The sequence below is a fragment of the Thalassophryne amazonica genome, chromosome 3, assembly GCF_902500255.1.
Source record: "Thalassophryne amazonica chromosome 3, fThaAma1.1, whole genome shotgun sequence".
NCBI classification, from domain to species: domain Eukaryota; kingdom Metazoa; phylum Chordata; class Actinopteri; order Batrachoidiformes; family Batrachoididae; genus Thalassophryne; species Thalassophryne amazonica.
This window is the reverse complement of record NC_047105.1, coordinates 14,394,714-14,404,806: the sequence shown is the minus strand read 5'-3', so window position 1 is coordinate 14,404,806 and position 10,093 is coordinate 14,394,714.

Below are 10,093 nucleotides of genomic sequence, written 5' to 3'. Positions count from 1 at the left end.
TTAAAAAGTTTAAAACGCTGTCACTTTGGGCAAACTGAGTGAGTGCAAGCAGGGCCGACAAAGGTGGGAGTCTACCACGTCCTACTTTTTCCGAGTGGTGTGCCTGTTTGGGAGGACTTTGAATCAAATGCTACCAGGAAAGAGTTGATTTGGAAAATCAGCGAAGATGTGCTGAGTTTAGCTCAACTTGTTACGGTGCAAAATTTCACTAAACCCTGGTCAAGTCAGTGACTGCACGTGCTTATTCTGGGAAATGAAAAGTGACGCTTTTTCAAGGAGATTTTCCTGACATATGCCCCCTTTTTCATCAAATCAAGGAGATTTGAGAGCCTAAAAGCACCTTTTTTCTTTTGAAAACAGGAACATTTATACACTTTTAAATGAGCTATGAGGATATATATATATATATACTCGTATATATTAATTTCTGTAATCTCTGTAATTCTCTGTAATTAATTTCTGTAATTTCTGTTTAATCTGGATGGGTCTCATCAACCCCGGGGTTTTGCCACTGCGAGTTGCCTACCTCAGTGACGTCCACCAACGAAATTAAAGCAAGTCTACTTCCCTGGAATTCTGAGCTGACACAGCACAGCAGGAAGGTGTCCCTAAATAGTGGGTCAAAATTAAGCACCCTTTTTTTGGTTATTTCATAAAGGGTATTCTAAAAAAAAATACTCTTTCATGTCATTGTTACGGGCCAGCAAAATCCCTACAAAAATCAGCCCTTTCTCTGCAAATCAGAACACAGACTCGATGGTGGCCACTAACAGAACCAGACACCAAACCAGATGTAGTACGTAAGTCATACGTGCAGTTTCACTACAGATTGTGTGACATGGATCGGAGACTGGTTGGATGTGTTTCAGTTTTTAAAAATACTTTTATCCTCATAATTATTTGACATCTATATTTACACATGCGATGCCTGTAAGCAGAAAGCAAACTCAAGCATTTTCCCTCCTACTTGAAAGGCTAAAGAGGAGAAGTGCTACCTGATTGTCTGGTTTGGAACGCACCAGAGGTGGCGTCTGTCAAAAATAGACTTGATGCATAATTGAAGCAAAGCAGTGCATTGATAACATGACAACCGAAACGTGACGTTACGCTCCTAGTGTGCTAACAAGCACGTTGGCTTACAGCTCACGTAGACTATGCAAGGAGGCAAATTGGTAATCATACTGTTCAATCAGGAGCAAGTTCCAAAAAAAAAAAAAAAAAAAAGAAAAACCTGGTCTGCAGTACTTAAGATTGCACTGACCTCCATCAAGTCTGCAAGGAGATTCTGGCGTTGTTTTTAACCCTTGCAGCAGGCACCCTGCCGCATGAAGTCAAGGGTATCTTAATACAGACTAATCCTGCATTTTCTGGACTTCTTCACAAGAACTGCAATTTAAGATATTCTAAGGCCACAACATGTATTAAGGGATTAAGGTTTAAAGCAGGCGGGAGCTAAGAGAGGAGATCTTTAAGGCTTAGTCGAATAGGAAGGACAGACCTACCGTATCAGCCCGGGATATCAGCTCACCTTGCCAAAGTACAATCCATATTCCTGCATGAGTGCTGCATACTGCAAACACTATTAACAGGCACTCCTATGCACTTTGAATTATTGTTTTTCACCAGATGAAGGAAAGTACAGTGGCCACAAGAGGCCACAACACTTCCATATTAAGATAACATGAGCAAATACAAACTGCAGCGGCACTCAGAGCGGGCATACCTCCAGCAACACTTGCAGTGCTCCAACAGATATTAATCACTTTGTGCACTGGGGAGGTGATGGTCTAGTGGTTAAGCTTTGGCTTTCAGACCAGAGGATCCTCTGTTCAAAACCCAGCCAGACCAGAAAATCGCTAAGGGACCTTGGGCAGGGTTCTTAATCTTCTAGTTCCTCCTGGTGTGCAGTGAGCGCCTTGCATGGCAGCACCCTGACATCGGTGTGAATGTGAGGCATAACTGTAAAGCCCTATAAGCTTCTGGTGCAGGTGGAAAAGCGTTATATAAATGTAGTCCAATTATTTAAAGTTGAAAAATAAATTCCTTATCCACCCCTTTATTTGGATCAAAATTCATCTGTATCTATCTTAATGATTATTAGTGACAAATGAAAACTCTTTGCACTCCACTGAATCCTTGTTCCATTAGCTACACATTGGTAGTAGTTGCAGGTTCCTTGCTGTATTTACCACTGTAAATAAAGATTAACATCTACAAATACATATTTTGATCTGTAAAATCTGGATTGTTAACCAGCTGTGCAGCAAATAAATCTTGCTCTTAGATATTAGCACTCTACATTTATGGAATTTTCTTCCTTTGTACATTATCTCTTGAGAATTTAACAAAAATGTAGAAATATACCCTATCGTGCAATGTTAAAGACAGTGATGAAAAAAAAAGTTTCATTCTGACCTGTTTAATCAGATCCACCCCAAAAGTTAATGGTTTCCTCCTTATTTTGGGAAAATCGGTTGGGTAATTTTTGCATTATCCTACTGACACAGAACCGGCACTTAGTCCATGGGGCAAGAGGGTTTTCTGTACCACTTGTGGTGATGAAACAACACTTAGAATCCAGCCTCAGAGTACCATGGCCTACACAAAAAGGTATTACAGCCATTCCAGGGTGGAAGCTGTGGCCAGGTAGGGGTCAAAGAAGAATTACACATAGGTCAAAATGTAAAAATGCCCCAATCGTGTTGAAAACTATATTACATTATTTGCCTGATCATAACGATTCCAAAAAGGTATAGTTTGGATGATCTATGACTGAATGTTCTGGAGTTATGGGGTAAAAACAGCAAAAATGATGACAAAGGTCAATTTCAGGTTGTACAGGGGTCAAAAGTTAAAGTTGCTCCAATTTCAGTAAATAATTATGCAAATTATTGTTTGGATTGATAGAGTTCTAAAAAGGTATAGTTTGCACCTCTCATGGTTAGTTATCATGTTACAGGATAACATGTGTCACATGTCATAGAATCCAATGTTCATTGACCTTGTTTGACCTTTACTTTGGAGACCAAACATTCAACACAGTCAAAACTATTCCATGTATTAATCCTTTTATTTCATCCAATAATTTGCATCATTTTTACTGAAATTGAAGCAACATTAACTTTTGACCCCTGTACAAACTGAAACCTTTTTTGCGGTTTTTACTCCATAACTCTAGAACATTCAGCCATAGATAGTCCAAACTATACCTTTAAAGAATAGTTATGATCAGACAAATAATGTGGTATAGTTTTCAACATAATTGGAGCATTTTTAAATTTTGACTTTTATGTAATTCTTTATTGACCTCAACCTGGCTGTAGCTGCCACCCTGGGATGGCTGTCCTACATTTTTGTGTAGGTCATGGACTAACTGAAATCATTACTTCTTTGGTGCAGGTTAAAAAGGCCTGCATTAACTCTACAAAAGAGAGTAGCATCAAGAAGCATCTTTCAATATGAGAAAAACACAAATATGGAGAACTCAAATATAACCTACAGCACATGTTCTACTTTAATTTGGTAATGTGTCTACTGCAAATTCACACAACATATGCAAAAGCACAGGAACAAATAGCAAAAACACAAGGGAAGAATTAACAAGCACTGAATGGTCTGTCAGGAAAAGTTGTGCATTCTGCATTTGCTGGTGTTGTCTTAATTTGCAAGTGTTGTGGCCTCTCGTGACCACTGTACGTTACGTTAAAAAATTAAAAATAAATCAGGCCTTTCACCAAATGCTGAATGCATTATACAATGTGTGAATGGTGTTTAGTAGCAGTTAATCATAATGATGAGTCTGTGTGTGAAATTTGTTCAAACACTAATTCAAATCTGTCAGACCCAAAACAAAATAAACAGAAACATTTCAGTTTTGGTGTTTTCCTCGTAGAACGTTCTCTTATTTTCAGCTTGTGAGCGTTTGTTTCGCAGGGAGGCTTTGACAACCTTTTTTTCAAAGACTCAAATTGTTCCGTTTGTTCTTTTTAAGTCGATGCTCCTTAATTTTTGTTTGGTGACAACATTTCATCCTCTGCAGCTTCATCAGCTGTTCTTTTGTTTCCTTTGCAAGTAACTGACTCAATAAACGTGAAGGTCTGAAATTGAAGCTTTATATTGGTTTCAGCTCCTCAGATCATCTTGTCACGCTTCATTAGTTGGAATCGTTATTATAGATCAAAAAAGCTCTTCAGCATACAGTGGCTTGCTAAAGTATTCAGCCCCTTGGTATTTCACACATTTTAATTTGTTTATGGCATTTCAAATACAAAAAGTAAACCAGGCTTCTCAATATAAAAATTTCTAAAATTATCTTTCTTAAACTCAGACTGAAAGTAAACCTCTACAACCTGAAATTAAATATAAATTAATTAAAAATTTAAAAGCCAAGATGATGTTGGGAAGGTGTCGTAGCACGGACCCACAACAGGGGGCGCAAAGGAACGGACAATGAATAAGCCAATAAGTAACAATTTAATGTTGTGACAACACACAACTAAACACACAAAATATATATAGTCAATTAACACCAGGTGAGGTGTGGGCAGGCTCGAAGATAGAAGACCCCCGACGAGAGATGAGCCGCGTCCCACACGGCTTCCACCACCAACGGCCTGAAGAACACCGGAGCCGCCAAGTCCCGAGTCCCCAGGTGGCCTCTGTCTTCGGCTGTCGACCCTGGTACTGCTGGCAGAAAACAAGACAGGATGGATGAGTGTGAAGTCGCACACTCAGTAATCCACAGTCTGCACTCAGTTAGGAGGGAGCACCTCCACCTCCAATCACACACTCGTGCAGCTCCTGTTTAACCACTTATCTTGGTTTGGGGTGTGAGGCGAAGCCGTCGCTGATCACACCAAACGCCAATCCCACAGATAAGGCAGACACCACAGGATAACGGCTGCAAAAGTAGTTCAGATTATTACTCAACGATTTGAGTCAGCAGAGAAAATTACCTCTTCGGTAGTTGATTTCTCGGCGGGGAGGTGGAGTTGCAGTCCGGCTTATATAGTGGTGTAGATGAGTGACAGCTGGTGCGATGAGTGACAGCTGTCACTTCTTCTGGGTCTGGCGCCCTCTCGTGCTTGGAGCCCGCACTCCAAGCAGGGCGCCCTCTGGTGGTGGTGGGCCAGCAGTACCTCCTCTTCAGCGGCCCACATAACAGATGATGGGTTGCATAAGTAATGGGCCCCTTTGATACCGGGTTGGCTCTCACTGCGGTATTGTATCACTTCCTGTTCCGGAGCACAGCGGTGTTTTGCTGTATCTGTTAGCTGTTTAATTTGCGCAGTTAGATTGATCTAGTTATCTAGATAACGATTTGTTTCCCAGTGTAATCTTCACGTGCCTTAACTAAAGCACTCCTTCTGCTGAATCACCTCTAAATTATTTACACATTATTCACTTTGCGTGTTTTTAGGAATCCGCTAGCTTAGCGCAGCTACTAGCTCTTAGCCGGTTTAGCATGGCGGCTTCTCCTGTCTCTCCTGCACTTTTCTGCTCTGGGTGTGAAATGTTTAGTTATTCCTCGGCCTCCTTTAGCAGTAACGGTACTTAAGTGTAGCTTATTCGTAGCTTTGGAGGCCAGGCTGGGCGAATTGGAGACTCGGCTCCGCACCGTGGAAAATTCTACAGCTAGCCAGGCCCCTGTAGTCGGTGCGGACCAAGGTAGCTTAGCCGCCGTTAGTTCCCCTCTGGCAGATCCCGAGCAGCCGGGAAAGCAGGCCGACTGGGTGACTGTGAGGAGGAAGCGTAGCCCTAAACAGAAGCCCTGTGTACACCGCCAACCCGTTCACATTTCTAACCGTTTTTCCCCACTCGACGACACACCCGCCGAGGATCAAACTCTGGTTATTGGCGACTCTGTTTTGAGAAATGTGAAGTTAGCGACACCAGCATCCATAGTCAATTGTCTTCCGGGGGCCAGAGCAGGCGACATTGAAGGAAATTTGAAACTGCTGGCTAAGGCTAAGCGTAAATTTGGTAAGATTGTAATTCACGTCGGCACGTAAATGATAATAATTGATCAACATATTGATTTATTCTGCCTTACAGAAACCTGGTTACAGCAGGATGATTATGTTAGTTTAAATGAGTCAACAACCCCGAGTCACACTAACTGCCAGAACGCTCGTAGCACGGGCCGAGGCGGAGGATTAGCAGCAATCTTCCATTCCAGCTTATTAATTAATCAAAAACCCAGACAGAGCTTTAATTCATTTGAAAGCTTGACTCTTAGTCTTGTCCATCCAAATTGGAAGTCCCAAAAACCAGTTTTATTTGTTATTATCTATCGTCCACCTGGTCGTTACTGTGAGTTTCTCTGTGAATTTTCAGACCTTTTGTCTGACTTAGTGCTTAGCTCAGATAAGATAATTATAGTGGGCGATTTTAACACCCACACAGATGCTGAGAATGACAGCCTCAACACTGCATTTAATCTATTATTAGACTCTATTGGCTTTGCTCAAAATGTAAATGAGTCCACCCACCACTTTAATCATATCTTAGATCTTGTTCTGACTTATGGTATGGAAATAGAAGACTTAACAGTATTTCCTGAAAACTCCCTTCTGTCTGATCATTTCTTAATAACATTTACATTTACTCTGATGGACTACCCAGCAGTGGGGAATAAGTTTCATTACACTAGAAGTCTTTCAGAAAGCGCTGTAACTAGGTTTAAGGATATGATTCCTTCTTTATGTTCTCTAATGCCATATACCAACACAGTGCAGAGTAGCTACCTAAACTCTGTAAGTGAGATAGAGTATCTCGTCAATAGTTTTACATCCTCATTGAAGACAACTTTGGATGCTGTAGCTCCTCTGAAAAAGAGAGCCTTAAATCAGAAGTGCCTGACTCCGTGGTATAACTCTCAAACTCGCAGCTTAAAGCAGATAACCTGTAAGTTGGAGAGGAAATGGCATCTCACTAATTTAGAAGATCTTCACTTAGCCTGGAAAAAGAGTCTATTGCTCTATAAAAAAGCTCTCCGTAAAGCTAGGACATCTTTCTACTCATCACTAATTGAAGAAAATAAGAACAACCCCAGGTTTCTTTTCAGCACTGTAGCCAGGCTGACAAAGAGTCAGAGCTCTATTGAGCTGAGTATTCCATTAACTTTAACTAGTAATGACTTCATGACTTTCTTTGCTAACAAAATTTTAACTATTAGAGAAAAAATTACTCATAACCATCCCAAAGACGTATCGTTATCTTTGGCTGCTTTCAGTGATGCCGGTATTTGGTTAGACTCTTTCTCTCCGATTGTTCTGAGTTATTTTCATTAGTTACTTCATCCAAACCATCAACATGTCTATTAGACCCCATTCCTACCAGGCTGCTTAAGGAAGCCCTACCATTATTTAATGCTTCGATCTTAAATATGATCAATCTATCTTTGTTAGTTGGCTATGTACCACAGGCTTTTAAGGTGGCAGTAATTAAACCATTACTTAAAAAGCCATCACTTGACCCAGCTATCTTAGCTAATTATAGGCCAATGTCCAACCTTCCTTTTCTCTCAAAAATTCTTGAAAGGGTAGTTGTAAAACAGCTAACTGATCATCTGCAGAGGAATGGTCTATTTGAAGAGTTTCAGTCAGGTTTTAGAATTCATCATAGTACAGAAACAGCATTAGTGAAGGTTACAAATGATCTTCTTATGGCCTCGGACAGTGGACTCATCTCTGTGCTTGTTCTGTTAGACCTCAGTGCTGCTTTTGATACTGTTGACCATAAAATTTTATTACAGAGATTAGAGCATGCCATAGGTATTAAAGGCGCTGCGCTGCGGTGGTTTGAATCATATTTGTCTAATAGATTACAATTTGTTCATGTAAATGGGGAATCTTCTTCACAGACTAAAGTTAATTATGGAGTTCCACAAGGTTCTGTGCTAGGACCAATTTTATTCACTTTATACATGCTTCCCTTAGGCAGTATTATTAGACGGTATTGCTTAAATTTTCATTGTTACGCAGATGATACCCAGCTTTATCTATCCATGAAGCCAGAGGACACACACCAATTAGCTAAACTGCAGGATTGTCTTACAGACATAAAGACATGGATGACCTCTAATTTCCTGCTTTTAAACTCAGATAAAACTGAAGTTATTGTACTTGGCCCCACAAATCTTAGAAACATGGTGTCTAACCAGATCCTTACTCTGGATGGCATTACCCTGACCTCTAGTAATACTGTGAGAAATCTTGGAGTCATTTTTGATCAGGATATGTCATTCAAAGCGCATATTAAACAAATATGTAGGACTGCTTTTTTGCATTTACGCAATATCTCTAAAATTAGAAAGGTCTTGTCTCAGAGTGATGCTGAAAAACTAATTCATGCATTTATTTCCTCTAGGCTGGACTATTGTAATTCATTATTATCAGGTTGTCATAAAAGTTCCCTAAAAAGCCTTCAGTTAATTCAAAATGCTGCAGCTAGAGTACTAACGGGGACTAGAAGGAGAGAGCATATCTCACCCATATTGGCCTCTCTTCATTGGCTTCCTGTTAATTCTAGAATAGAATTTAAAATTCTTCTTCTTACTTATAAAGTTTTGAATAATCAGGTCCCATCTTATCTTAGGGACCTCGTAGTACCATATCACCCCAATAGAGCGCTTCGCTCTCAGACTGCAGGCTTACTTGTACACTCAACAAAAATATAAACGCAACACTTTTGTACTCTCATTTTGTATGAGATGAACTCAAAGATCTAAAACTTTTTCCACATACACAATATCACCATTTCCCTCAAATATTGTTCACAAACCAGTCTAAATCTGTGATAGCACTTCTCCTTTGCTGAGATAATCCATCCCACCTCACAGGTGTGCCATATCAAGATGCTGATTAGACACCATGATTAGTGCACAGGTGTGCCTTAGACTGCCCACAATAAAAGGCCACTCTGAAAGGTGCAGTTTTTTTTTATTGGGGGGGGGATACCAGTCAGTATCTGGTGTGACCACCATCTGCCTCATGCAGTGCAACACATCTCCTTCGCATAGAGTTGATCAGGTTGTCAATTGTGGCCTGTGGAATGTTGGTCCACTCCTCTTCAATGACTGTGCGAAGTTGCGACGACAAACTGGAGTCAGGTCGAGACCCCGATGAGGATGACGAGCATGCAGATGAGCTTCCCTGAGACGGTTTCTGACAGTTTGTGCAGAAATTCTTTGGTTATGCAAACCGATTGTTCCAGCAGCTGTCCGAGTGGCTGGTCTCAGACGATCTTGGAGGTGAACATGCTGGATGTGGAGGTCCTGGGCTGGTGTGGTTACACGTGGTCTGCAGTTGTGAGGCTGGTTGGATGTACTGCCAAATTCTCTGAAACGCCTTTGGAGACGGCTTATGGTAGAGAAATGAACATTCAATACACGAGCAACAGCTCTGGTTGACATTCCTGCTGTCAGCATGCCAATTGCACGCTCCCTCAAATCTTGCGACATCTGTGGCATTGTGCTGTGTGATAAAACTGCACCTTTCAGAGTGGCCTTTTATTGTGGGCAGTCTAAGGCACACCTGTGCACTAATCATGGTGTTTAATCAGCATCTTGATATGGCACACCTGTGAGGTGGGATGGATTATCTCATCAAAGGAGAAGTGCTCACTATCACAGATTTAGACTGGTTTGTGAACAATATTTGAGGGAAATGGTGATATTGTGTATGTGGAAAAAGTTTTAGATCTTTGAGTTCATCTCATACAAAATGGGAGCAAAGCCAAAAGTGTTGCGTTTATATTTTTGTTGAGTATAGTTCCTAGGGTTTGTAAGAGTAGAATGGGAGGCAGAGCCTTCAGCTTTCAGGCTCCTCTCCTGTGGAACCAGCTCCCAATTCAGATCAGGGAGACAGACCCTCTCTACTTTTAAGATTAGGCTTAAAACTTTCCTTTTTGCTAAAGCTTATAGTTAGGGCTGGATCAGGTGACCCTGAACCATCCCTTAGTTATGCTGCTATAGTCTTAGACTGCTGGGGGGTTCCCATGATGCACTGTTTCTTTCTCTTTTTGCTCTGTATGCACCACTCTGCATTTAATCATTAGTGATTGATCTCTGCTCCCCTCCACTGCATGTCTT